At 44.9% G+C, this 25,938-nt stretch overlaps 12 non-coding genes and 3 pseudogenes across 12 annotated transcripts; all 15 read left to right on the forward strand.

The window, feature by feature from the left end:
- Positions 1-154: 154 nt before the first annotated feature.
- On the forward strand, positions 155-273 carry LOC123488985. The gene has a single exon (XR_006660371.1). It is a non-coding gene; the product is annotated as a 5S ribosomal RNA (ribosomal RNA).
- A 1,158-nt stretch (positions 274-1,431) lies between these two features.
- On the forward strand, positions 1,432-1,550 carry LOC123488986. The gene has a single exon (XR_006660372.1). It is a non-coding gene; the product is annotated as a 5S ribosomal RNA (ribosomal RNA).
- Positions 1,551-2,709: 1,159 nt separating this feature from the next.
- On the forward strand, positions 2,710-2,828 carry LOC123488987. Its single transcript, XR_006660373.1, has one exon. It is a non-coding gene; the product is annotated as a 5S ribosomal RNA (ribosomal RNA).
- A 1,157-nt stretch (positions 2,829-3,985) lies between these two features.
- Positions 3,986-4,104, forward strand: LOC123488988. Its single transcript, XR_006660374.1, has one exon. It is a non-coding gene; the product is annotated as a 5S ribosomal RNA (ribosomal RNA).
- Positions 4,105-5,263: 1,159 nt separating this feature from the next.
- LOC123488981 lies at positions 5,264-5,382 on the forward strand. Its single transcript, XR_006660367.1, has one exon. It is a non-coding gene; the product is annotated as a 5S ribosomal RNA (ribosomal RNA).
- A 1,160-nt stretch (positions 5,383-6,542) lies between these two features.
- Positions 6,543-6,661, forward strand: LOC123488982. Its single transcript, XR_006660368.1, has one exon. It is a non-coding gene; the product is annotated as a 5S ribosomal RNA (ribosomal RNA).
- Positions 6,662-7,821: 1,160 nt separating this feature from the next.
- On the forward strand, positions 7,822-7,940 carry LOC123488984 (annotated as a pseudogene).
- A 1,713-nt stretch (positions 7,941-9,653) lies between these two features.
- LOC121563011 lies at positions 9,654-9,772 on the forward strand. The gene has a single exon (XR_005999724.2). It is a non-coding gene; the product is annotated as a 5S ribosomal RNA (ribosomal RNA).
- Positions 9,773-10,930: 1,158 nt separating this feature from the next.
- On the forward strand, positions 10,931-11,049 carry LOC121563007. The gene has a single exon (XR_005999720.2). It is a non-coding gene; the product is annotated as a 5S ribosomal RNA (ribosomal RNA).
- Positions 11,050-12,209: 1,160 nt separating this feature from the next.
- Positions 12,210-12,328, forward strand: LOC121563018. The gene has a single exon (XR_006660369.1). It is a non-coding gene; the product is annotated as a 5S ribosomal RNA (ribosomal RNA).
- A 1,161-nt stretch (positions 12,329-13,489) lies between these two features.
- On the forward strand, positions 13,490-13,608 carry LOC121563005. Its single transcript, XR_005999718.2, has one exon. It is a non-coding gene; the product is annotated as a 5S ribosomal RNA (ribosomal RNA).
- A 1,159-nt stretch (positions 13,609-14,767) lies between these two features.
- LOC121563008 lies at positions 14,768-14,886 on the forward strand. The gene has a single exon (XR_005999721.2). It is a non-coding gene; the product is annotated as a 5S ribosomal RNA (ribosomal RNA).
- A 1,160-nt stretch (positions 14,887-16,046) lies between these two features.
- On the forward strand, positions 16,047-16,165 carry LOC121563026. Its single transcript, XR_005999732.1, has one exon. It is a non-coding gene; the product is annotated as a 5S ribosomal RNA (ribosomal RNA).
- A 1,158-nt stretch (positions 16,166-17,323) lies between these two features.
- Positions 17,324-17,442, forward strand: LOC121563014 (annotated as a pseudogene).
- A 1,565-nt stretch (positions 17,443-19,007) lies between these two features.
- On the forward strand, positions 19,008-19,123 carry LOC121563017 (annotated as a pseudogene).
- Positions 19,124-25,938: the final 6,815 nt, after the last annotated feature.

The following is a 25,938-nucleotide window of genomic DNA, read 5'->3' on the forward strand; positions in this document are numbered from 1 at the left end:
CCCCCCAACAAGACTCAAATATATATATATATATTGGAAATGTAAGCAGGGGTTGAGCTTCTTCAGTTTGTGTCACAAAGTGGATACGTTTCTGTGTCCCTTTCAGAGTGAGTGACACATTGACTTTATATAGTGTACCAAGAGTTGTTCCCTCGCTTACGGCCATACCAGCCTGAATACGCCCGATCTCGTCCGATCTCGGAAGCTAAGCAGGGTCGGGCCTGGTTAGTACTTGGATGGGAGACCGCCTGGGAATACCAGGTGCTGTAAGCTTTTGTCCCAGTAGAGCGTGCTCTTGTGTCATGGAGCAACTGCTTTTTATTTATCACCCTAATAATATCATGGATTGTTATTGGACTAAATGCAGTTTGTGTGCTGCCCTGCCCTGATCAAATCAAATCAAATAATGGACAGTGCGTTTCCCTCAAAATATAGGCAGTACATGCAGCCTTTGTTTTTAGTCTAGGAGACAGTCAATGTCTGTAGTCCATTAGGGCACTATACAATCCCTTCAATGTTTTGCCTGATTCCGTTAATTCCCAAGTTCCCTTTTCTCCGTTTAGATTTCCCCGTTGACCGTTTGTCCCTGTTTTGGCAGGTTTTCGCTCTCAAAAGTACACCTTTTTAATAGCAAAACAGCACAATTGGATGTTCTATGTCCACAACAATGTTTAAACCCTATCAGGTGACCATTTGTGAGGTCTGGGAAAAATGTAAGACATTTAGATGTTGGGGTGTAGTTACCCTTAAATGCAAGCATGCACCAGGAAGAGACCTTTGTTTGGTTAAGCGGTGTTGCTGTAGAACAAATGGCAACTGGAGTGATGCAAATGATCACGGTATAATTCTGCCAGGCAGGCATAGGCTACTTTGTAGTTAACATTTACTTGCGAAGGTTTTGGGGAAAGCCATTCCTTCCCTACCAGAAGAAGGTTATCATTAGCATCATCGCTAACGGCTACACAAAGTGTAGACATACGCGCGCACCGCACACATGCACACAGACAGGGGCATTCCTGTGCCGTTTCAGAAAGTTCATGGAAATACGAATCACTGATGCATTTTGTTCATGTCTTATGATTGACTTGGGCAAATGAATGCGTTTTCTAACAAGTTGAATAGATTTAGTTGATTTCTTACTAAGTTCAATAAATGTTTGAATATTGTTGAATTTCGGTTTAATGTCTGGATTCCGTGATTCGGTCCGCAACGCCTATTTTATAGGGCCCTAGTCAATGAACTTGTCATAAATCAACATAGGATATGCCCTCTTCCCCCCCCAACAAGACTCAAATATATATATATATATATTGGAAATGTAAGCAGGGGTTGAGCTTCTTCAGTTTGTGTCACAAAGTGGATACGTTTCTGTGTCCCTTTCAGAGTGAGTGACACATTGACTTTATATAGTGTACCAAGAGTTGTTCCCTCGCTTACGGCCATACCAGCCTGAATACGCCCGATCTCGTCCGATCTCGGAAGCTAAGCAGGGTCGGGCCTGGTTAGTACTTGGATGGGAGACCGCCTGGGAATACCAGGTGCTGTAAGCTTTTTGTCCCAGTAGAGCGTGCTCTTGTGTCATGGAGCAACTGCTTTTTATTTATCACCCTAATAATATCATGGATTGTTATTGGACTAAATGCAGTTTGTGTGCTGCCCTGCCCTGATCAAATCAAATCAAATAATGGACAGTGCGTTTCCCTCAAAATATAGGCAGTACATGCAGCCTTTGTTTTTAGTCTAGGAGACAGTCAATGTCTGTAGTCCATTAGGGCACTATACAATCCCTTCAATGTTTTGCCTGATTCCGTTAATTCCCAAGTTCCCTTTTCTCCGTTTAGATTTCCCCGTTGACCGTTTGTCCCTGTTTTGGCAGGTTTTCGCTCTCAAAAGTACACCTTTTTAATAGCAAAACAGCACAATTGGATGTTCTATGTCCACAACAATGTTTAAACCCTATCAGGTGACCATTTGTGAGGTCTGGGAAAAATGTAAGACATTTAGATGTTGGGGTGTAGTTACCCTTAAATGCAAGCATGCACCAGGAAGAGACCTTTGTTTGGTTAAGCGGTGTTGCTGTAGAACAAATGGCAACTGGAGTGATGCAAATGATCACGGTATAATTCTGCCAGGCAGGCATAGGCTACTTTGTAGTTAACATTTACTTGCGAAGGTTTTGGGGAAAGCCATTCCTTCCCTACCAGAAGAAGGTTATCATTAGCATCATCGCTAACGGCTACACAAAGTGTAGACATACGCGCGCACCGCACACATGCACACAGACAGGGGCATTCCTGTGCCGTTTCAGAAAGTTCATGGAAATACGAATCACTGATGCATTTTGTTCATGTCTTATGATTGACTTGGGCAAATGAATGCGTTTTCTAACAAGTTGAATAGATTTAGTTGATTTCTTACTAAGTTCAATAAATGTTTGAATATTGTTGAATTTCGGTTTAATGTCTGGATTCCGTGATTCGGTCCGCAACGCCTATTTTATAGGGCCCTAGTCAATGAACTTGTCATAAATCAACATAGGATATGCCCTCTTCCCCCCCCAACAAGACTCAAATATATATATATATATATTGGAAATGTAAGCAGGGGTTGAGCTTCTTCAGTTTGTGTCACAAAGTGGATACGTTTCTGTGTCCCTTTCAGAGTGAGTGACACATTGACTTTATATAGTGTACCAAGAGTTGTTCCCTCGCTTACGGCCATACCAGCCTGAATACGCCCGATCTCGTCCGATCTCGGAAGCTAAGCAGGGTCGGGCCTGGTTAGTACTTGGATGGGAGACCGCCTGGGAATACCAGGTGCTGTAAGCTTTTGTCCCAGTAGAGCGTGCTCTTGTGTCATGGAGCAACTGCTTTTTATTTATCACCCTAATAATATCATGGATTGTTATTGGACTAAATGCAGTTTGTGTGCTGCCCTGCCCTGATCAAATCAAATCAAATAATGGACAGTGCGTTTCCCTCAAAATATAGGCAGTACATGCAGCCTTTGTTTTTAGTCTAGGAGACAGTCAATGTCTGTAGTCCATTAGGGCACTATACAATCCCTTCAATGTTTTGCCTGATTCCGTTAATTCCCAAGTTCCCTTTTCTCCGTTTAGATTTCCCCGTTGACCGTTTGTCCCTGTTTTGGCAGGTTTTCGCTCTCAAAAGTACACCTTTTTAATAGCAAAACAGCACAATTGGATGTTCTATGTCCACAACAATGTTTAAACCCTATCAGGTGACCATTTGTGAGGTCTGGGAAAAATGTAAGACATTTAGATGTTGGGGTGTAGTTACCCTTAAATGCAAGCATGCACCAGGAAGAGACCTTTGTTTGGTTAAGCGGTGTTGCTGTAGAACAAATGGCAACTGGAGTGATGCAAATGATCACGGTATAATTCTGCCAGGCAGGCATAGGCTACTTTGTAGTTAACATTTACTTGCGAAGGTTTTGGGGAAAGCCATTCCTTCCCTACCAGAAGAAGGTTATCATTAGCATCATCGCTAACGGCTACACAAAGTGTAGACATACGCGCGCACCGCACACATGCACACAGACAGGGGCATTCCTGTGCCGTTTCAGAAAGTTCATGGAAATACGAATCACTGATGCATTTTGTTCATGTCTTATGATTGACTTGGGCAAATGAATGCGTTTTCTAACAAGTTGAATAGATTTAGTTGATTTCTTACTAAGTTCAATAAATGTTTGAATATTGTTGAATTTCGGTTTAATGTCTGGATTCCGTGATTCGGTCCGCAACGCCTATTTTATAGGGCCCTAGTCAATGAACTTGTCATAAATCAACATAGGATATGCCCTCTTCCCCCCCAACAAGACTCAAATATATATATATATATATTGGAAATGTAAGCAGGGGTTGAGCTTCTTCAGTTTGTGTCACAAAGTGGATACGTTTCTGTGTCCCTTTCAGAGTGAGTGACACATTGACTTTATATAGTGTACCAAGAGTTGTTCCCTCGCTTACGGCCATACCAGCCTGAATACGCCCGATCTCGTCCGATCTCGGAAGCTAAGCAGGGTCGGGCCTGGTTAGTACTTGGATGGGAGACCGCCTGGGAATACCAGGTGCTGTAAGCTTTTGTCCCAGTAGAGCGTGCTCTTGTGTCATGGAGCAACTGCTTTTTATTTATCACCCTAATAATATCATGGATTGTTATTGGACTAAATGCAGTTTGTGTGCTGCCCTGCCCTGATCAAATCAAATCAAATAATGGACAGTGCGTTTCCCTCAAAATATAGGCAGTACATGCAGCCTTTGTTTTTAGTCTAGGAGACAGTCAATGTCTGTAGTCCATTAGGGCACTATACAATCCCTTCAATGTTTTGCCTGATTCCGTTAATTCCCAAGTTCCCTTTTCTCCGTTTAGATTTCCCCGTTGACCGTTTGTCCCTGTTTTGGCAGGTTTTCGCTCTCAAAAGTACACCTTTTTAATAGCAAAACAGCACAATTGGATGTTCTATGTCCACAACAATGTTTAAACCCTATCAGGTGACCATTTGTGAGGTCTGGGAAAAATGTAAGACATTTAGATGTTGGGGTGTAGTTACCCTTAAATGCAAGCATGCACCAGGAAGAGACCTTTGTTTGGTTAAGCGGTGTTGCTGTAGAACAAATGGCAACTGGAGTGATGCAAATGATCACGGTATAATTCTGCCAGGCAGGCATAGGCTACTTTGTAGTTAACATTTACTTGCGAAGGTTTTGGGGAAAGCCATTCCTTCCCTACCAGAAGAAGGTTATCATTAGCATCATCGCTAACGGCTACACAAAGTGTAGACATACGCGCGCACCGCACACATGCACACAGACAGGGGCATTCCTGTGCCGTTTCAGAAAGTTCATGGAAATACGAATCACTGATGCATTTTGTTCATGTCTTATGATTGACTTGGGCAAATGAATGCGTTTTCTAACAAGTTGAATAGATTTAGTTGATTTCTTACTAAGTTCAATAAATGTTTGAATATTGTTGAATTTCGGTTTAATGTCTGGATTCCGTGATTCGGTCCGCAACGCCTATTTTATAGGGCCCTAGTCAATGAACTTGTCATAAATCAACATAGGATATGCCCTCTTCCCCCCCAACAAGACTCAAATATATATATATATATATATTGGAAATGTAAGCAGGGGTTGAGCTTCTTCAGTTTGTGTCACAAAGTGGATACGTTTCTGTGTCCCTTTCAGAGTGAGTGACACATTGACTTTATATAGTGTACCAAGAGTTGTTCCCTCGCTTACGGCCATACCAGCCTGAATACGCCCGATCTCGTCCGATCTCGGAAGCTAAGCAGGGTCGGGCCTGGTTAGTACTTGGATGGGAGACCGCCTGGGAATACCAGGTGCTGTAAGCTTTTTGTCCCAGTAGAGCGTGCTCTTGTGTCATGGAGCAACTGCTTTTTATTTATCACCCTAATAATATCATGGATTGTTATTGGACTAAATGCAGTTTGTGTGCTGCCCTGCCCTGATCAAATCAAATCAAATAATGGACAGTGCGTTTCCCTCAAAATATAGGCAGTACATGCAGCCTTTGTTTTTAGTCTAGGAGACAGTCAATGTCTGTAGTCCATTAGGGCACTATACAATCCCTTCAATGTTTTGCCTGATTCCGTTAATTCCCAAGTTCCCTTTTCTCCGTTTAGATTTCCCCGTTGACCGTTTGTCCCTGTTTTGGCAGGTTTTCGCTCTCAAAAGTACACCTTTTTAATAGCAAAACAGCACAATTGGATGTTCTATGTCCACAACAATGTTTAAACCCTATCAGGTGACCATTTGTGAGGTCTGGGAAAAATGTAAGACATTTAGATGTTGGGGTGTAGTTACCCTTAAATGCAAGCATGCACCAGGAAGAGACCTTTGTTTGGTTAAGCGGTGTTGCTGTAGAACAAATGGCAACTGGAGTGATGCAAATGATCACGGTATAATTCTGCCATGCAGGCATAGGCTACTTTGTAGTTAACATTTACTTGCGAAGGTTTTGGGGAAAGCCATTCCTTCCCTACCAGAAGAAGGTTATCATTAGCATCATCGCTAACGGCTACACAAAGTGTAGACATACGCGCGCACCGCACACATGCACACAGACAGGGGCATTCCTGTGCCGTTTCAGAAAGTTCATGGAAATACGAATCACTGATGCATTTTGTTCATGTCTTATGATTGACTTGGGCAAATGAATGCGTTTTCTAACAAGTTGAATAGATTTAGTTGATTTCTTACTAAGTTCAATAAATGTTTGAATATTGTTGAATTTCGGTTTAATGTCTGGATTCCGTGATTCGGTCCGCAACGCCTATTTTATAGGGCCCTAGTCAATGAACTTGTCATAAATCAACATAGGATATGCCCTCTTCCCCCCCCCAACAAGACTCAAATATATATATATATATATTGGAAATGTAAGCAGGGGTTGAGCTTCTTCAGTTTGTGTCACAAAGTGGATACGTTTCTGTGTCCCTTTCAGAGTGAGTGACACATTGACTTTATATAGTGTACCAAGAGTTGTTCCCTCGCTTACGGCCATACCAGCCTGAATACGCCCGATCTCGTCCGATCTCGGAAGCTAAGCAGGGTCGGGCCTGGTTAGTACTTGGATGGGAGACCGCCTGGGAATACCAGGTGCTGTAAGCTTTTTGTCCCAGTAGAGCGTGCTCTTGTGTCATGGAGCAACTGCTTTTTATTTATCACCCTAATAATATCATGGATTGTTATTGGACTAAATGCAGTTTGTGTGCTGCCCTGCCCTGATCAAATCAAATCAAATAATGGACAGTGCGTTTCCCTCAAAATATAGGCAGTACATGCAGCCTTTGTTTTTAGTCTAGGAGACAGTCAATGTCTGTAGTCCATTAGGGCACTATACAATCCCTTCAATGTTTTGCCTGATTCCGTTAATTCCCAAGTTCCCTTTTCTCCGTTTAGATTTCCCCGTTGACCGTTTGTCCCTGTTTTGGCAGGTTTTCGCTCTCAAAAGTACACCTTTTTAATAGCAAAACAGCACAATTGGATGTTCTATGTCCACAACAATGTTTAAACCCTATCAGGTGACCATTTGTGAGGTCTGGGAAAAATGTAAGACATTTAGATGTTGGGGTGTAGTTACCCTTAAATGCAAGCATGCACCAGGAAGAGACCTTTGTTTGGTTAAGCGGTGTTGCTGTAGAACAAATGGCAACTGGAGTGATGCAAATGATCACGGTATAATTCTGCCAGGCAGGCATAGGCTACTTTGTAGTTAACATTTACTTGCGAAGGTTTTGGGGAAAGCCATTCCTTCCCTACCAGAAGAAGGTTATCATTAGCATCATCGCTAACGGCTACACAAAGTGTAGACATACGCGCGCACCGCACACATGCACACAGACAGGGGCATTCCTGTGCCGTTTCAGAAAGTTCATGGAAATACGAATCACTGATGCATTTTGTTCATGTCTTATGATTGACTTGGGCAAATGAATGCGTTTTCTAACAAGTTGAATAGATTTAGTTGATTTCTTACTAAGTTCAATAAATGTTTGAATATTGTTGAATTTCGGTTTAATGTCTGGATTCCGTGATTCGGTCCGCAACGCCTATTTTATAGGGCCCTAGTCAATGAACTTGTCATAAATCAACATAGGATATGCCCTCTTCCCCCCCCCAACAAGACTCAAATATATATATATATATATTGGAAATGTAAGCAGGGGTTGAGCTTCTTCAGTTTGTGTCACAAAGTGGATACGTTTCTGTGTCCCTTTCAGAGTGAGTGACACATTGACTTTATATAGTGTACCAAGAGTTGTTCCCTCGCTTACGGCCATACCAGCCTGAATACGCCCGATCTCGTCAGATCTCGGAAGCTAAGCAGGTTTAGGGCTGGTTAGTACTTGGATGGGGGACCACCTTGGAATACCAGTTGCTGTAAAAGCATGTAAGAAGCTATGACGTGGACTGATAATCTGCGTTATAGGCTGAGATGTGAAGATGTGAAATATGAAGCTATGATATGGAAAAAAATAAGCTGTGAAGCTATGAGATGTGAAGATGTGATGTGAAATATGAAGCTATGATATGTAAAAATAAGCTGTGAAGCTATGAGATGTGAAATATGAAGCTATGATATGTAAAAATAAGCTGTGAAGATGTGATGTGAAATATGAAGCTATGATATGTAAAAAATAAGCTGTGAAGCTATGAGATGTGAAGATGTGATGTGAAATATGAAGCTATGATATGTAAAAAAAATAAGCTGTGAAGCTATGAGATGTGAAATATGAAGCTATGATATGTAAAAAATAAGCTGTGAAGATGTGATGTGAAATATGAAGCTATGATATGTAAAAAAAATATAAGCTGTAAAGCTATGATGGGTTATAAAAAAAAAAAAAAAAATACGCCCGATCTCGGAAGCTAAGCAGGGTCGGGCCTGGTTAGTACTTGGATGGGAGACCGCCTGGGAATACCAGGTGCTGTAAGCTTTTTGTCCCAGTAGAGCGTGCTCTTGTGTCATGGAGCAACTGCTTTTTATTTATCACCCTAATAATATCATGGATTGTTATTGGACTAAATGCAGTTTGTGTGCTGCCCTGCCCTGATCAAATCAAATCAAATAATGGACAGTGCGTTTCCCTCAAAATATAGGCAGTACATGCAGCCTTTGTTTTTAGTCTAGGAGACAGTCAATGTCTGTAGTCCATTAGGGCACTATACAATCCCTTCAATGTTTTGCCTGATTCCGTTAATTCCCAAGTTCCCTTTTCTCCGTTTAGATTTCCCCGTTGACCGTTTGTCCCTGTTTTGGCAGGTTTTCGCTCTCAAAAGTACACCTTTTTAATAGCAAAACAGCACAATTGGATGTTCTATGTCCACAACAATGTTTAAACCCTATCAGGTGACCATTTGTGAGGTCTGGGAAAAATGTAAGACATTTAGATGTTGGGGTGTAGTTACCCTTAAATGCAAGCATGCACCAGGAAGAGACCTTTGTTTGGTTAAGCGGTGTTGCTGTAGAACAAATGGCAACTGGAGTGATGCAAATGATCACGGTATAATTCTGCCAGGCAGGCATAGGCTACTTTGTAGTTAACATTTACTTGCGAAGGTTTTGGGGAAAGCCATTCCTTCCCTACCAGAAGAAGGTTATCATTAGCATCATCGCTAACGGCTACACAAAGTGTAGACATACGCGCGCACCGCACACATGCACACAGACAGGGGCATTCCTGTGCCGTTTCAGAAAGTTCATGGAAATACGAATCACTGATGCATTTTGTTCATGTCTTATGATTGACTTGGGCAAATGAATGCGTTTTCTAACAAGTTGAATAGATTTAGTTGATTTCTTACTAAGTTCAATAAATGTTTGAATATTGTTGAATTTCGGTTTAATGTCTGGATTCCGTGATTCGGTCCGCAACGCCTATTTTATAGGGCCCTAGTCAATGAACTTGTCATAAATCAACATAGGATATGCCCTCTTCCCCCCCCCCAACAAGACTCAAATATATATATATATATATATTGGAAATGTAAGCAGGGGTTGAGCTTCTTCAGTTTGTGTCACAAAGTGGATACGTTTCTGTGTCCCTTTCAGAGTGAGTGACACATTGACTTTATATAGTGTACCAAGAGTTGTTCCCTCGCTTACGGCCATACCAGCCTGAATACGCCCGATCTCGTCCGATCTCGGAAGCTAAGCAGGGTCGGGCCTGGTTAGTACTTGGATGGGAGACCGCCTGGGAATACCAGGTGCTGTAAGCTTTTTGTCCCAGTAGAGCGTGCTCTTGTGTCATGGAGCAACTGCTTTTTATTTATCACCCTAATAATATCATGGATTGTTATTGGACTAAATGCAGTTTGTGTGCTGCCCTGCCCTGATCAAATCAAATCAAATAATGGACAGTGCGTTTCCCTCAAAATATAGGCAGTACATGCAGCCTTTGTTTTTAGTCTAGGAGACAGTCAATGTCTGTAGTCCATTAGGGCACTATACAATCCCTTCAATGTTTTGCCTGATTCCGTTAATTCCCAAGTTCCCTTTTCTCCGTTTAGATTTCCCCGTTGACCGTTTGTCCCTGTTTTGGCAGGTTTTCGCTCTCAAAAGTACACCTTTTTAATAGCAAAACAGCACAATTGGATGTTCTATGTCCACAACAATGTTTAAACCCTATCAGGTGACCATTTGTGAGGTCTGGGAAAAATGTAAGACATTTAGATGTTGGGGTGTAGTTACCCTTAAATGCAAGCATGCACCAGGAAGAGACCTTTGTTTGGTTAAGCGGTGTTGCTGTAGAACAAATGGCAACTGGAGTGATGCAAATGATCACGGTATAATTCTGCCATGCAGGCATAGGCTACTTTGTAGTTAACATTTACTTGCGAAGGTTTTGGGGAAAGCCATTCCTTCCCTACCAGAAGAAGGTTATCATTAGCATCATCGCTAACGGCTACACAAAGTGTAGACATACGCGCGCACCGCACACATGCACACAGACAGGGGCATTCCTGTGCCGTTTCAGAAAGTTCATGGAAATACGAATCACTGATGCATTTTGTTCATGTCTTATGATTGACTTGGGCAAATGAATGCGTTTTCTAACAAGTTGAATAGATTTAGTTGATTTCTTACTAAGTTCAATAAATGTTTGAATATTGTTGAATTTCGGTTTAATGTCTGGATTCCGTGATTCGGTCCGCAACGCCTATTTTATAGGGCCCTAGTCAATGAACTTGTCATAAATCAACATAGGATATGCCCTCTTCCCCCCCAACAAGACTCAAATATATATATATATATATTGGAAATGTAAGCAGGGGTTGAGCTTCTTCAGTTTGTGTCACAAAGTGGATACGTTTCTGTGTCCCTTTCAGAGTGAGTGACACATTGACTTTATATAGTGTACCAAGAGTTGTTCCCTCGCTTACGGCCATACCAGCCTGAATACGCCCGATCTCGTCCGATCTCGGAAGCTAAGCAGGGTCGGGCCTGGTTAGTACTTGGATGGGAGACCGCCTGGGAATACCAGGTGCTGTAAGCTTTTTGTCCCAGTAGAGCGTGCTCTTGTGTCATGGAGCAACTGCTTTTTATTTATCACCCTAATAATATCATGGATTGTTATTGGACTAAATGCAGTTTGTGTGCTGCCCTGCCCTGATCAAATCAAATCAAATAATGGACAGTGCGTTTCCCTCAAAATATAGGCAGTACATGCAGCCTTTGTTTTTAGTCTAGGAGACAGTCAATGTCTGTAGTCCATTAGGGCACTATACAATCCCTTCAATGTTTTGCCTGATTCCGTTAATTCCCAAGTTCCCTTTTCTCCGTTTAGATTTCCCCGTTGACCGTTTGTCCCTGTTTTGGCAGGTTTTCGCTCTCAAAAGTACACCTTTTTAATAGCAAAACAGCACAATTGGATGTTCTATGTCCACAACAATGTTTAAACCCTATCAGGTGACCATTTGTGAGGTCTGGGAAAAATGTAAGACATTTAGATGTTGGGGTGTAGTTACCCTTAAATGCAAGCATGCACCAGGAAGAGACCTTTGTTTGGTTAAGCGGTGTTGCTGTAGAACAAATGGCAACTGGAGTGATGCAAATGATCACGGTATAATTCTGCCAGGCAGGCATAGGCTACTTTGTAGTTAACATTTACTTGCGAAGGTTTTGGGGAAAGCCATTCCTTCCCTACCAGAAGAAGGTTATCATTAGCATCATCGCTAACGGCTACACAAAGTGTAGACATACGCGCGCACCGCACACATGCACACAGACAGGGGCATTCCTGTGCCGTTTCAGAAAGTTCATGGAAATACGAATCACTGATGCATTTTGTTCATGTCTTATGATTGACTTGGGCAAATGAATGCGTTTTCTAACAAGTTGAATAGATTTAGTTGATTTCTTACTAAGTTCAATAAATGTTTGAATATTGTTGAATTTCGGTTTAATGTCTGGATTCCGTGATTCGGTCCGCAACGCCTATTTTATAGGGCCCTAGTCAATGAACTTGTCATAAATCAACATAGGATATGCCCTCTTCCCCCCCCCAACAAGACTCAAATATATATATATATATATTGGAAATGTAAGCAGGGGTTGAGCTTCTTCAGTTTGTGTCACAAAGTGGATACGTTTCTGTGTCCCTTTCAGAGTGAGTGACACATTGACTTTATATAGTGTACCAAGAGTTGTTCCCTCGCTTACGGCCATACCAGCCTGAATACGCCCGATCTCGTCCGATCTCGGAAGCTAAGCAGGGTCGGGCCTGGTTAGTACTTGGATGGGAGACCGCCTGGGAATACCAGGTGCTGTAAGCTTTTTGTCCCAGTAGAGCGTGCTCTTGTGTCATGGAGCAACTGCTTTTTATTTATCACCCTAATAATATCATGGATTGTTATTGGACTAAATGCAGTTTGTGTGCTGCCCTGCCCTGATCAAATCAAATCAAATAATGGACAGTGCGTTTCCCTCAAAATATAGGCAGTACATGCAGCCTTTGTTTTTAGTCTAGGAGACAGTCAATGTCTGTAGTCCATTAGGGCACTATACAATCCCTTCAATGTTTTGCCTGATTCCGTTAATTCCCAAGTTCCCTTTTCTCCGTTTAGATTTCCCCGTTGACCGTTTGTCCCTGTTTTGGCAGGTTTTCGCTCTCAAAAGTACACCTTTTTAATAGCAAAACAGCACAATTGGATGTTCTATGTCCACAACAATGTTTAAACCCTATCAGGTGACCATTTGTGAGGTCTGGGAAAAATGTAAGACATTTAGATGTTGGGGTGTAGTTACCCTTAAATGCAAGCATGCACCAGGAAGAGACCTTTGTTTGGTTAAGCGGTGTTGCTGTAGAACAAATGGCAACTGGAGTGATGCAAATGATCACGGTATAATTCTGCCATGCAGGCATAGGCTACTTTGTAGTTAACATTTACTTGCGAAGGTTTTGGGGAAAGCCATTCCTTCCCTACCAGAAGAAGGTTATCATTAGCATCATCGCTAACGGCTACACAAAGTGTAGACATACGCGCGCACCGCACACATGCACACAGACAGGGGCATTCCTGTGCCGTTTCAGAAAGTTCATGGAAATACGAATCACTGATGCATTTTGTTCATGTCTTATGATTGACTTGGGCAAATGAATGCGTTTTCTAACAAGTTGAATAGATTTAGTTGATTTCTTACTAAGTTCAATAAATGTTTGAATATTGTTGAATTTCGGTTTAATGTCTGGATTCCGTGATTCGGTCCGCAACGCCTATTTTATAGGGCCCTAGTCAATGAACTTGTCATAAATCAACATAGGATATGCCCTCTTCCCCCCCCAACAAGACTCAAATATATATATATATATATATTGGAAATGTAAGCAGGGGTTGAGCTTCTTCAGTTTGTGTCACAAAGTGGATACGTTTCTGTGTCCCTTTCAGAGTGAGTGACACATTGACTTTATATAGTGTACCAAGAGTTGTTCCCTCGCTTACGGCCATACCAGCCTGAATACGCCCGATCTCGTCCGATCTCGGAAGCTAAGCAGGGTCGGGCCTGGTTAGTACTTGGATGGGAGACCGCCTGGGAATACCAGGTGCTGTAAGCTTTTTGTCCCAGTAGAGCGTGCTCTTGTGTCATGGAGCAACTGCTTTTTATTTATCACCCTAATAATATCATGGATTGTTATTGGACTAAATGCAGTTTGTGTGCTGCCCTGCCCTGATCAAATCAAATCAAATAATGGACAGTGCGTTTCCCTCAAAATATAGGCAGTACATGCAGCCTTTGTTTTTAGTCTAGGAGACAGTCAATGTCTGTAGTCCATTAGGGCACTATACAATCCCTTCAATGTTTTGCCTGATTCCGTTAATTCCCAAGTTCCCTTTTCTCCGTTTAGATTTCCCCGTTGACCGTTTGTCCCTGTTTTGGCAGGTTTTCGCTCTCAAAAGTACACCTTTTTAATAGCAAAACAGCACAATTGGATGTTCTATGTCCACAACAATGTTTAAACCCTATCAGGTGACCATTTGTGAGGTCTGGGAAAAATGTAAGACATTTAGATGTTGGGGTGTAGTTACCCTTAAATGCAAGCATGCACCAGGAAGAGACCTTTGTTTGGTTAAGCGGTGTTGCTGTAGAACAAATGGCAACTGGAGTGATGCAAATGATCACGGTATAATTCTGCCATGCAGGCATAGGCTACTTTGTAGTTAACATTTACTTGCGAAGGTTTTGGGGAAAGCCATTCCTTCCCTACCAGAAGAAGGTTATCATTAGCATCATCGCTAACGGCTACACAAAGTGTAGACATACGCGCGCACCGCACACATGCACACAGACAGGGGCATTCCTGTGCCGTTTCAGAAAGTTCATGGAAATACGAATCACTGATGCATTTTGTTCATGTCTTATGATTGACTTGGGCAAATGAATGCGTTTTCTAACAAGTTGAATAGATTTAGTTGATTTCTTACTAAGTTCAATAAATGTTTGAATATTGTTGAATTTCGGTTTAATGTCTGGATTCCGTGATTCGGTCCGCAACGCCTATTTTATAGGGCCCTAGTCAATGAACTTGTCATAAATCAACATAGGATATGCCCTCTTCCCCCCCCAACAAGACTCAAATATATATATATATATATTGGAAATGTAAGCAGGGGTTGAGCTTCTTCAGTTTGTGTCACAAAGTGGATACGTTTCTGTGTCCCTTTCAGAGTGAGTGACACATTGACTTTATATAGTGTACCAAGAGTTGTTCCCTCGCTTACGGCCATACCAGCCTGAATACGCCCGATCTCGTCCGATCTCGGAAGCTAAGCAGGGTCGGGCCTGGTTAGTACTTGGATGGGAGACCGCCTGGGAATACCAGGTGCTGTAAGCTTTTTGTCCCAGTAGAGCGTGCTCTTGTGTCATGGAGCAACTGCTTTTTATTTATCACCCTAATAATATCATGGATTGTTATTGGACTAAATGCAGTTTGTGTGCTGCCCTGCCCTGATCAAATCAAATCAAATAATGGACAGTGCGTTTCCCTCAAAATATAGGCAGTACATGCAGCCTTTGTTTTTAGTCTAGGAGACAGTCAATGTCTGTAGTCCATTAGGGCACTATACAATCCCTTCAATGTTTTGCCTGATTCCGTTAATTCCCAAGTTCCCTTTTCTCCGTTTAGATTTCCCCGTTGACCGTTTGTCCCTGTTTTGGCAGGTTTTCGCTCTCAAAAGTACACCTTTTTAATAGCAAAACAGCACAATTGGATGTTCTATGTCCACAACAATGTTTAAACCCTATCAGGTGACCATTTGTGAGGTCTGGGAAAAATGTAAGACATTTAGATGTTGGGGTGTAGTTACCCTTAAATGCAAGCATGCACCAGGAAGAGACCTTTGTTTGGTTAAGCGGTGTTGCTGTAGAACAAATGGCAACTGGAGTGATGCAAATGATCACGGTATAATTCTGCCAGGCAGGCATAGGCTACTTTGTAGTTAACATTTACTTGCGAAGGTTTTGGGGAAAGCCATTCCTTCCCTACCAGAAGAAGGTTATCATTAGCATCATCGCTAACGGCTACACAAAGTGTAGACATACGCGCGCACCGCACACATGCACACAGACAGGGGCATTCCTGTGCCGTTTCAGAAAGTTCATGGAAATACGAATCACTGATGCATTTTGTTCATGTCTTATGATTGACTTGGGCAAATGAATGCGTTTTCTAACAAGTTGAATAGATTTAGTTGATTTCTTACTAAGTTCAATAAATGTTTGAATATTGTTGAATTTCGGTTTAATGTCTGGATTCCGTGATTCGGTCCGCAACGCCTATTTTATAGGGCCCTAGTCAATGAACTTGTCATAAATCAACATAGGATATGCCCTCTTCCCCCCCCCAACAAGACTCAAATATATATATATATATATTGGAAATGTAAGCAGGGGTTGAGCTTCTTCAGTTTGTGTCACAAAGTGGATACGTTTCTGTGTCCCTTTCAGAGTGAGTGACACATTGACTTTATATAGTGTACCAAGAGTTGTTCCCTCGCTTACGGCCATACCAGCCTGAATACGCCCGATCTCGTCCGATCTCGGAAGCTAAGCAGGGTCGGGCCTGGTTAGTACTTGGATGGGAGACCGCCTGGGAATACCAGGTGCTGTAAGCTTTTTGTCCCAGTAGAGCGTGCTCTTGTGTCATGGAGCAACTGCTTTTTATTTATCACCCTAATAATATCATGGATTGTTATTGGACTAAATGCAGTTTGTGTGCTGCCCTGCCCTGATCAGATCAAATCAAATAATGGACAGTGCGTTTCCCTCAAAATATAGGCAGTACATGCAGCCTTTGTTTTTAGTCTAGGAGACAGTCAATGTCTGTAGTCCATTAGGGCACTATACAATCCCTTCAATGTTTTGCCTGATTCCGTTAATTCCCAAGTTCCCTTTTCTCCGTTTAGATTTCCCCGTTGACCGTTTGTCCCTGTTTTGGCAGGTTTTCGCTCTCAAAAGTACACCTTTTTAATAGCAAAACAGCACAATTGGATGTTCTATGTCCACAACAATGTTTAAACCCTATCAGGTGACCATTTGTGAGGTCTGGGAAAAATGTAAGACATTTAGATGTTGGGGTGTAGTTACCCTTAAATGCAAGCATGCACCAGGAAGAGACCTTTGTTTGGTTAAGCGGTGTTGCTGTAGAACAAATGGCAACTGGAGTGATGCAAATGATCACGGTATAATTCTGCCATGCAGGCATAGGCTACTTTGTAGTTAACATTTACTTGCGAAGGTTTTGGGGAAAGCCATTCCTTCCCTACCAGAAGAAGGTTATCATTAGCATCATCGCTAACGGCTACACAAAGTGTAGACATACGCGCGCACCGCACACATGCACACAGACAGGGGCATTCCTGTGCCGTTTCAGAAAGTTCATGGAAATACGAATCACTGATGCATTTTGTTCATGTCTTATGATTGACTTGGGCAAATGAATGCGTTTTCTAACAAGTTGAATAGATTTAGTTGATTTCTTACTAAGTTCAATAAATGTTTGAATATTGTTGAATTTCGGTTTAATGTCTGGATTCCGTGATTCGGTCCGCAACGCCTATTTTATAGGGCCCTAGTCAATGAACTTGTCATAAATCAACATAGGATATGCCCTCTCCCCCCCAACAAGACTCAAAATATATATATATATATATTGGAAATGTAAGCAGGGGTTGAGCTTCTTCAGTTTGTGTCACAAAGTGGATACGTTTCTGTGTCCCTTTCAGAGTGAGTGACACATTGACTTTATATAGTGTACCAAGAGTTGTTCCCTCGCTTACGGCCATACCAGCCTGAATACGCCCGATCTCGTCAGATCTCGGAAGCTAAGCAGGTTTAGGGCTGGTTAGTACTTGGATGGGGGACCACCTTGGAATACCAGTTGCTGTAAAAGCATGTAAGAAGCTATGACGTGGACTGATAATCTGCGTTATAGGCTGAGATGTGAAGATGTGAAATATGAAGCTATGATATGGAAAAAATAAGCTGTGAAGCTATGAGATGTGAAGATGTGATGTGAAATATGAAGCTATGATATGTAAAAATAAGCTGTGAAGCTATGAGATGTGAAATATGAAGCTATGATATGTAAAAATAAGCTGTGAAGCTATGAGATGTGAAGATGTGATGTGAAATATGAAGCTATGATATGTAAAAATATATAAGCTATGATGGGTTAATTCTTTAAAAAAAAAAAAAAAAAAATACGCCCGATCTCGTCCGATCTCGGAAGCTAAGCAGGGTCGGGCCTGGTTAGTACTTGGATGGGAGACCGCCTGGGAATACCAGGTGCTGTAAGCTTTTTGTCCCAGTAGAGCGTGCTCTTGTGTCATGGAGCAACTGCTTTTTATTTATCACCCTAATAATATCATGGATTGTTATTGGACTAAATGCAGTTTGTGTGCTGCCCTGCCCTGATCAGATCAAATCAAATAATGGACAGTGCGTTTCCCTCAAAATATAGGCAGTACATGCAGCCTTTGTTTTTAGTCTAGGAGACAGTCAATGTCTGTAGTCCATTAGGGCACTATACAATCCCTTCAATGTTTTGCCTGATTCCGTTAATTCCCAAGTTCCCTTTTCTCCGTTTAGATTTCCCCGTTGACCGTTTGTCCCTGTTTTGGCAGGTTTTCGCTCTCAAAAGTACACCTTTTTAATAGCAAAACAGCACAATTGGATGTTCTATGTCCACAACAATGTTTAAACCCTATCAGGTGACCATTTGTGAGGTCTGGGAAAAATGTAAGACATTTAGATGTTGGGGTGTAGTTACCCTTAAATGCAAGCATGCACCAGGAAGAGACCTTTGTTTGGTTAAGCGGTGTTGCTGTAGAACAAATGGCAACTGGAGTGATGCAAATGATCACGGTATAATTCTGCCAGGCAGGCATAGGCTACTTTGTAGTTAACATTTACTTGCGAAGGTTTTGGGGAAAGCCATTCCTTCCCTACCAGAAGAAGGTTATCATTAGCATCATCGCTAACGGCTACACAAAGTGTAGACATACGCGCGCACCGCACACATGCACACAGACAGGGGCATTCCTGTGCCGTTTCAGAAAGTTCATGGAAATACGAATCGCTGATGCATTTTGTTCATGTCTTATGATTGACTTGGGCAAATGAATGCGTTTTCTAACAAGTTGAATAGATTTAGTTGATTTCTTACTAAGTTCAATAAATGTTTGAATATTGTTGAATTTCGGTTTAATGTCTGGATTCCGTGATTCGGTCCGCAACGCCTATTTTATAGGGCCCTAGTCAATGAACTTGTCATAAATCAACATAGGATATGCCCTCTTCCTCCCCCCAACAAGACTCAAATATATATATATATATTGGAAATGTAAGCAGGGGTTGAGCTTCTTCAGTTTGTGTCACAAAGTGGATACGTTTCTGTGTCCCTTTCAGAGTGAGTGACACATTGACTTTATATAGTGTACCAAGAGTTGTTCCCTCGCTTACGGCCATACCAGCCTGAATACGCCTGATCTCGTCTGATCTCGGAAGCTAAGCAGGGTCGGGCCTGGTTAGTACTTGGATGGGAGACCGCCTGGGAATACCAGGGGAAGGCACTTTGTGGCTGGGGAGCTGGTCTTGGTCTACAGCCTGCTAAGAAAAAAAGGCAGATGCCCCAAGTTGGACAGTCACTGGGTGGGACCCTGCAGTGTCCTGGAGAGGGTAGGAGAGGTTGTTTACCGGGTGCAGCTTGTCCCAGTCACGCTGGTGTTTGGAAGAGACGATGGCCAGCTGCTGTCCAAGCATTTTGTTGAAGCGCTCCACAAGGCCATCACTTTGAGGATGGAGAGGAGTAGTGCGGGTCTTGTGCATACCCAGCCTCTCACACATGGTGGCGAACACACGGGACTCAAAGTTTCTGCCTTGGTCGCTGTGGATGGACTCTGCAGCTCCAAACCTGCTGAACATCCCCGCTGTCAGGGCGTAGACGATGGTCTCTGCCTCCTGGTCAGGCAGAGCATAGGCCTCGGGCCATTTTGTGAAATAGTCCATGGCCATGAGCACCCAGCGGTTTCCACTAGGGCTGAACGATTAATTGCATTCACGATAATATCGCGATTTGACTGAACGCGATTTTCTAATCGCAACGTGCGCGATTTGAGGTGGTCACGTGACGCGACTTTTCATGCTGTCCAGCGCAATGGCCTCTTGCTCGACGGAACAGTCAGAAACTGACACAGCTGATACTTTAATATCGAAGAGGAACAGCACGTCGGTGGTGTGGAACTATTTTGGTTTTAAAAAAGAAGATGCTGAGCAGCGTCAGGTGTTGTGCAGAGCATGCCGTGCTCCGATTGCTACTTCACGGGGTAACACTACAAACCTGTTTCAGCACTTAAAAAAATACCACAAATCAATGCATGACAGTTGTATGACCAAAATGCCGAGCATCAGTGCGCGAGACAAGCCAAATACCTCAAGACAGGGATCACTGACAGAAATGTTCGAAAGTGTCACTCCGTATGAACGTAATTCAAAACGGCACGGAGAAATCACTCGGACAATAACCGAGTTCATAGCCAAAGATATGATGCCTCTCAGCACGGTGACCAAGCCTGGGTTCATGGCATTAATACATACGCTTGATAAACGTTACAGTATACCCTCCCGCACATACTTCAGTCAGACTGCCATACCGGAGCTGTACAAAAAGTGCAAAGAGAAAGTCGCCGCGGAACTTAAAACGGTGGAGTTTTTTGCTAGCACTACTGATATGTGGTCAAGCCGCACAGCTGAGCCGTACCAGAGTCTTACAGTCCATTTTATTGATCAGAACTGTTGGATAAGTATGGCTGGCAGTGCCATACTCGTAGTGAACTTTAGTCTGTGTGGTGTGTTATTGTTGTGTACTTGAGATAAGTGAGGCTCATCTATTTTATATTATAATATTCAAATCGTTTATAAAAAAATAGTTTGTCTAAATTAAAAGTGCATTTCTCATTTTTTATTTATAACTTTATTTACTTTGATTTTACAAAATATTTTCAAAGCAAATTCCTTGTTTCAGTTGTGTGAAATGTTACTGACTTGGGAGCAGTAAGATACATACAATTTAAAATTATTTTTTTCTTAAGACTGTACCTTTTGCACACAGTGTTTACAAAGTTCATGCCTTTGTTTAAATTATTTAAATGCACAGTGGCAAAGCCACAGATGTTTCTGTAATGAGCAGTTCAATAAAAATGTCATTTATTTCAAGTCATACATGTTTGAATTTAATTCTAACAAATAGACCCAGCCTATGGGAAAGAACATTTCACACTAAATGTATATACTATTGTGTTGGTCATATTTAAATCATTCATTATGTTTTGTAGGGGAAAAAGGATAAATAAATTAAATCGCATATTAAATCGCAATCGCAATATTGGGGGCAAAAAATCGCAATTAGATTATTTTCCAAAATCGTTCAGCCTTAGTTTCCACTGTCTGTGGTGGGGAACGGCCCAACTACATCCACTCCCACCCTCTCCATGGGAGCCCCCACTGGGAACTGTTGGAGCTGAGCATGAGAGAGGCCTGGGGGGCCCTTTCTCGCTGTGCAGTTGTCACAGCGGCGGCAAAAGTCTTCCACATCCCTCTTGTGCTGCCCCCAGTAAAAGCCCTGACGGAGGCGGCGCAGTGTTTTTGTGACCCCAAAGTGTCCAGTCCCCACCCCCCCATGAGTACTCTGGAGCACAGCCTCCCGCAATGCTTTTGGGACCACCACCTGCCACCTCTCCTCCCCGTAGCTGACTCCTTCCATGCCCGCTGTAACACGCCATCAGCCAGCCGCAGTCGCTCAAACTTTGACCACAACCCTTTGGTCGCGAGTGAGAGCGCTGTCACCTCTTCCCATGGTGGCCTCACCTGCGCCTCTACCCACTGTAGCACTGGCTGTAGGTCTGTGTCCCGTCCCTGCTGCTGCCCCCATTCAGCCACGTCGACAGTCTGCAGCTCACAGCAGACAGGCCCGCCGCCCGACACACTGTGGCACAGACCCCCTCCTCTGCACACAGCTCTCTCTCCCGTCCCTCTCTCCGTTCACAGTGGCGGCAGCCGTCTGCAGTACAGGGCCGACGGGACATGGCGTCGGCGTTGGAGTGGCGTGCCCCTGCCCTGTGCACCACCGTGAAGTCATACGGCTGAAGCTCCTCCAACCAGCGTGCCACCTGCCCCTCTGGCTCTCTGAAAGACATGAGCCACTGGAGAGCAGAGTGGTCAGTCCTTACAGTAAAGGGCAGACCACCCAGGTAGTACTTGAAGTGTTTGACGGAAGCCACAACAGCCAAGAGCTCCCGCCGGGTGACACAGTAGCGGCGCTCATGTTAGTCAAATGTTTTGCTGAAGTACGCCACCGCTCTCTCCCCCTCTGGCCCCACCTGGGCCAGCACCCCACCCATGCCCACATTGCTCGCGTCTGTGTCCAGGATAAAGGGCAATGTGAGGTCAGGGGGCGAGCACGGGGGCCTCGATCAGTGCACGTTTGAGGGTGTTGAACGCCTCCTCACACTCCACTGTCCAAGTGAAAGCCTTGTCCTTCGGCAGCAGGCGGTTCAGTGGAGCAGCAACGCTTGAGAAGCCCCGTACAAACCTCCTGTAGTACGAGGCCAGGCCCAGGAAGCTCTTCAGCTGACGCTGGTCGGTGGGGGTGGGCCAGTCTCTGACAGCCGCTACCTTGTCCTCCATGGTGCTGATCCCTTCCTTCCCCACTCGGTGGCCCAAGAAGGACACCTCTCTCCTCATGAAGTGGCACTTCTCGGGGTGGAGCTTCAGACCTGCGGCAGCCACCCTCTCCAGCACACACCGTAGCGCCCCCAGGGCTGACTGGAAGGAGCTGCCATGGGCCAGGATGTCATCGAGGTATACCAGACACTGCTGTCGGGGGATGCCATCCAGCACCCTGTCCATCAAACGCTCAAAAGTAGCTGGAGCGTTGCACAGGCCAAAGCACAGGACCTTGAACTGCCAGTGTCCTCTGTTAGTGGAGAACGCAGTTTTGGCTCTGGCCTCTGGGGAGAGGGGCACCTGCCAGTAGCCACTGCGGAGGTCTAGTGAGGAGAACCAGGAGGACCCCCTAACCAGGTCCAGCGACTCATCGATACGTGGTATGGGGTATGAGTCCTTCCTGGTTACCTCATTCAGCCGCCTGTAGTCCGCACAGAACCTCAGCTTGCCCCCTTCTTCGGAACCATGACGACTGGCGCCGCCCAGGGGCTGTCTGAGGGCTCAACGAAGTCTGCCCGCTGCATCTCCAACACAGCCTTGTCTGCCGCCTCCTGGCGTGCCAGCAGGATACGGCGGGGGACGCATCTTGATAGGTCGAGCATCACCTGTGCCGATCTCATGCTGCACCAGATGAGTCTGACCCACCTCTTCCTCACTCAGCGCAAAGCTGTCTCTGAATTCAAACAGCAACTGCCTCAACCGTTCCTGCTGCTCGGGGTCAAGACCAACACAGTTCCTCCCCCATATCTCCCTCACTGCAGACAGTGTCCTCTCCCCTCCCATCTGGGGTAGCTGGGCTGGGGGGCGCGGCCCGGGCTCACAGAGGACTGTGTCGTGGAGGTAGCTGGGGGAATGTAACGCAACGCCGTAGGTGACAGGGGGGCTGGGGAAAAGTCACACCCAGATGTGGGGGGAGGGGGGCAGCCATGAGTCTCTGCTGCTTTAACTGTTGGAGTAAAGGGTTTGTTGGGTTGAGTGAATGTGACATTAGGGGCCATGGTGACCTCCGGCCCTCCCTGGAAGCTCAGTGTGCCCCTATTTAGGTCTAACTGGCAGCCTGTGCTCCTAAGAAAGTCCAACCCCAGGATACAAAGGTCCTGCACAGCCGCCACCCACACAGGATGACGCACAGTCCTGCCCCCTACTGTCAGAGTCATTAGTCCCTTCCCTTTCGTGGGTGCCAGCTCACCTGTGACTGTGCGGAGCTGCACAGTTGTAGGCTCACACTGAGTCCAACCTGGCACAATATCTGGCCTCACCAGGGTTACTGTGGACCCAGTGTCCACCAGGGCGGAGCAGGGCACCCCCTCCACAGTGACAGGGACATGACAAAAGTCCCCAACACAGGTCCGGCCCACCACAACAACAGGCTCCATCCGCTTGCCCTCGTCTGCTTCTGGGGGAAGTGGAGCCTTGCTTCCCCGTCTGTGCCGGTGGGCTCCTCCTGAAGAAGATGGTGGTTGGGATAGAAAGCCAGGGGTCCGCACTACCCGGTCTATGCGGACCCCGAGCCGTTTCCCTGAGCTCTGGGGGACATGGGGCAATCTCGGCGCAGATGGCCTGGCTGGCCACAACCCCAGCAGGCCCTGGGACCAGGGCGTGTGTTTCGTGCCGCCTGTAGCGACACAGCACGAATGAGTTCTGTCATTTCAGCCACCCATGCAGGCTTTTCCGGCTCCGGGCTGCTCTGCCCCCCAGCTCGCACAGAGGGTCTGTCTCCCTGCACCCCCACCAAAGCCCCAGCTGAAGCCCCAGCCCACACCAGCTCCCTCTCCAAAGCCATCTCCAAGGCTACCTGCAATGACTCAGGATGAGCCAGCTGGGTCTGTATGCGCAGCTCCGTAGGAGAGAGCGCCTGTATGAACTGGTCCCGTGCTAGCTCGCTCTGCACGGAGGGGGGCATGTGAGCATATGCCCGCCGAGAGAGGCTCTCAATGTCATTAGCTAGCACCCGTAGAGGCTCTCCAGGCTGCCTGCGTCTATTACTCAGTTCGGAGCGCAGTAGCCCGGGCTGTACACACTGTCCATAGCGCCTCCTCAGTGCTCCCACTAAAGCACCATAATCACGTCTGTCCTCGGGGCTAATCAATATCAAACAGGCCAGAGCTTCATCCGTGAGGCATAAAGCCAACTGCAGTGCCCTATCTTCATCCGACCACCCCTAAAATGAGCTAACAGTTCAAACTGAGCATGAAAAGCTTCCCAATCCGCCTTACCGGAATAATTCGGGGTCTTAACGGATACGGACGCAGCCGGGAACTGGGCGCCGCCATGTTTGTTTACATCCTGAGCCCCAGATTCCTCGTCCCGCCGCGTCGACGTCACCCCTTCGGTCCGCCCGAAACACAGTCGACGAAGCACTCATGCCCGCTTCAGCCGCCATCACTCTAACGTCCTCCCTCAAGCGGCCTCTGGGCTCCGATGCCCTGGCGATCTCCTCAGCCAGAACCCCCGACGTCCATGCACACGCACCTCCTTGGCCATAATCGTCCCCTACCTCCACCTTCACTTTCGGATTCCCTCAAAGCATCTTCAACCCCCGTTCTCACCTACGGTAGCTAGCCACAGAAGTCAGCTAGCTAGCTGGCTAACTTTTATCAACGTTTTTACTTCTGACACCAATGTAATGACCTGACTAGATCATAAAAGAACAACTGTCCAGACAGAGGATTGAGTTTACGAATGGACGGTTTATTAAACCAACTTTACACAGGCTACTGTTTGGCCATAGCCCACGCCAAATAAATGAAAGATAACCCACAAGCCAATCGTGACCTTCTCTTGTGAAGCCCAGACGTAAAAAGAGAGAACAAAGGCTAAACCTGGTCTTAACTTCCAATGCTCCATCCCCCTGCCCAACCCCCCTCCACGCCACTCCGCCAACCGCCAGGATGCCCGGCATCAGAACATTCCAGGCATTCCCGTGATTGGCAGATAGCAGGTTGATTGACATGTCGGACCCCGCGAACACTGGGTACTGGTAGGTACAACACAACCATCTACTAGCCTAACACATAACACACAGCTGTCTGTGCGGGTCGCTACAATATCATGGATTGTTATTGGACTAAATGCAGTTTGTGTGCTGCCCTGCCCTGCCCTGATCAAATCAAATAATGGACAGTGCGTTTCCCTCAAAATATAGGCAGTACATGCAGCCTTTGTTTTTAGTCTAGGAGACAGTCAATGTCTGTAGTCCATTAGGGCACTATAAAATCCCTTCAATGTTTTGCCTGATTCCGTTAATTCCCAAGTTCCCTTTTCTCCGTTTAGATTTCCCCGTTGACCGTTTGTCCCTGTTTTGGCAGGTTTTCGCTCTCAAAAGTACACCTTTTTAATAGCAAAACAGCACAATTGGATGTTCTATGTCCACAACAATGTTTAAACCCTATCAGGTGACCATTTGTGAGGTCTGGGGAAAAATGTAAGACATTTAGATTTTGGGGTGTAGTTACCCTTAAATGCAAGCGTGCACCAGGAAGAGACCTTTGTTTGGTTAAGCGGTGTTGCTGTAGAACAAATGGCCACTGGAGTGATGCAAATGATCACGGTATAATTCTGCCAGGCAGGCATAGGCTACTTTGTAGTTAACATTTACTTGCGAAGGTTTTGGGGAAAGCCATTCCTTCCCTACCAGAAGAAGGTTATCATTAGCATCATCGCT

Source organism: Coregonus clupeaformis, unplaced genomic scaffold, assembly GCF_020615455.1.
Source record: "Coregonus clupeaformis isolate EN_2021a unplaced genomic scaffold, ASM2061545v1 scaf2643, whole genome shotgun sequence".
Classification (NCBI taxonomy): domain Eukaryota; kingdom Metazoa; phylum Chordata; class Actinopteri; order Salmoniformes; family Salmonidae; genus Coregonus; species Coregonus clupeaformis.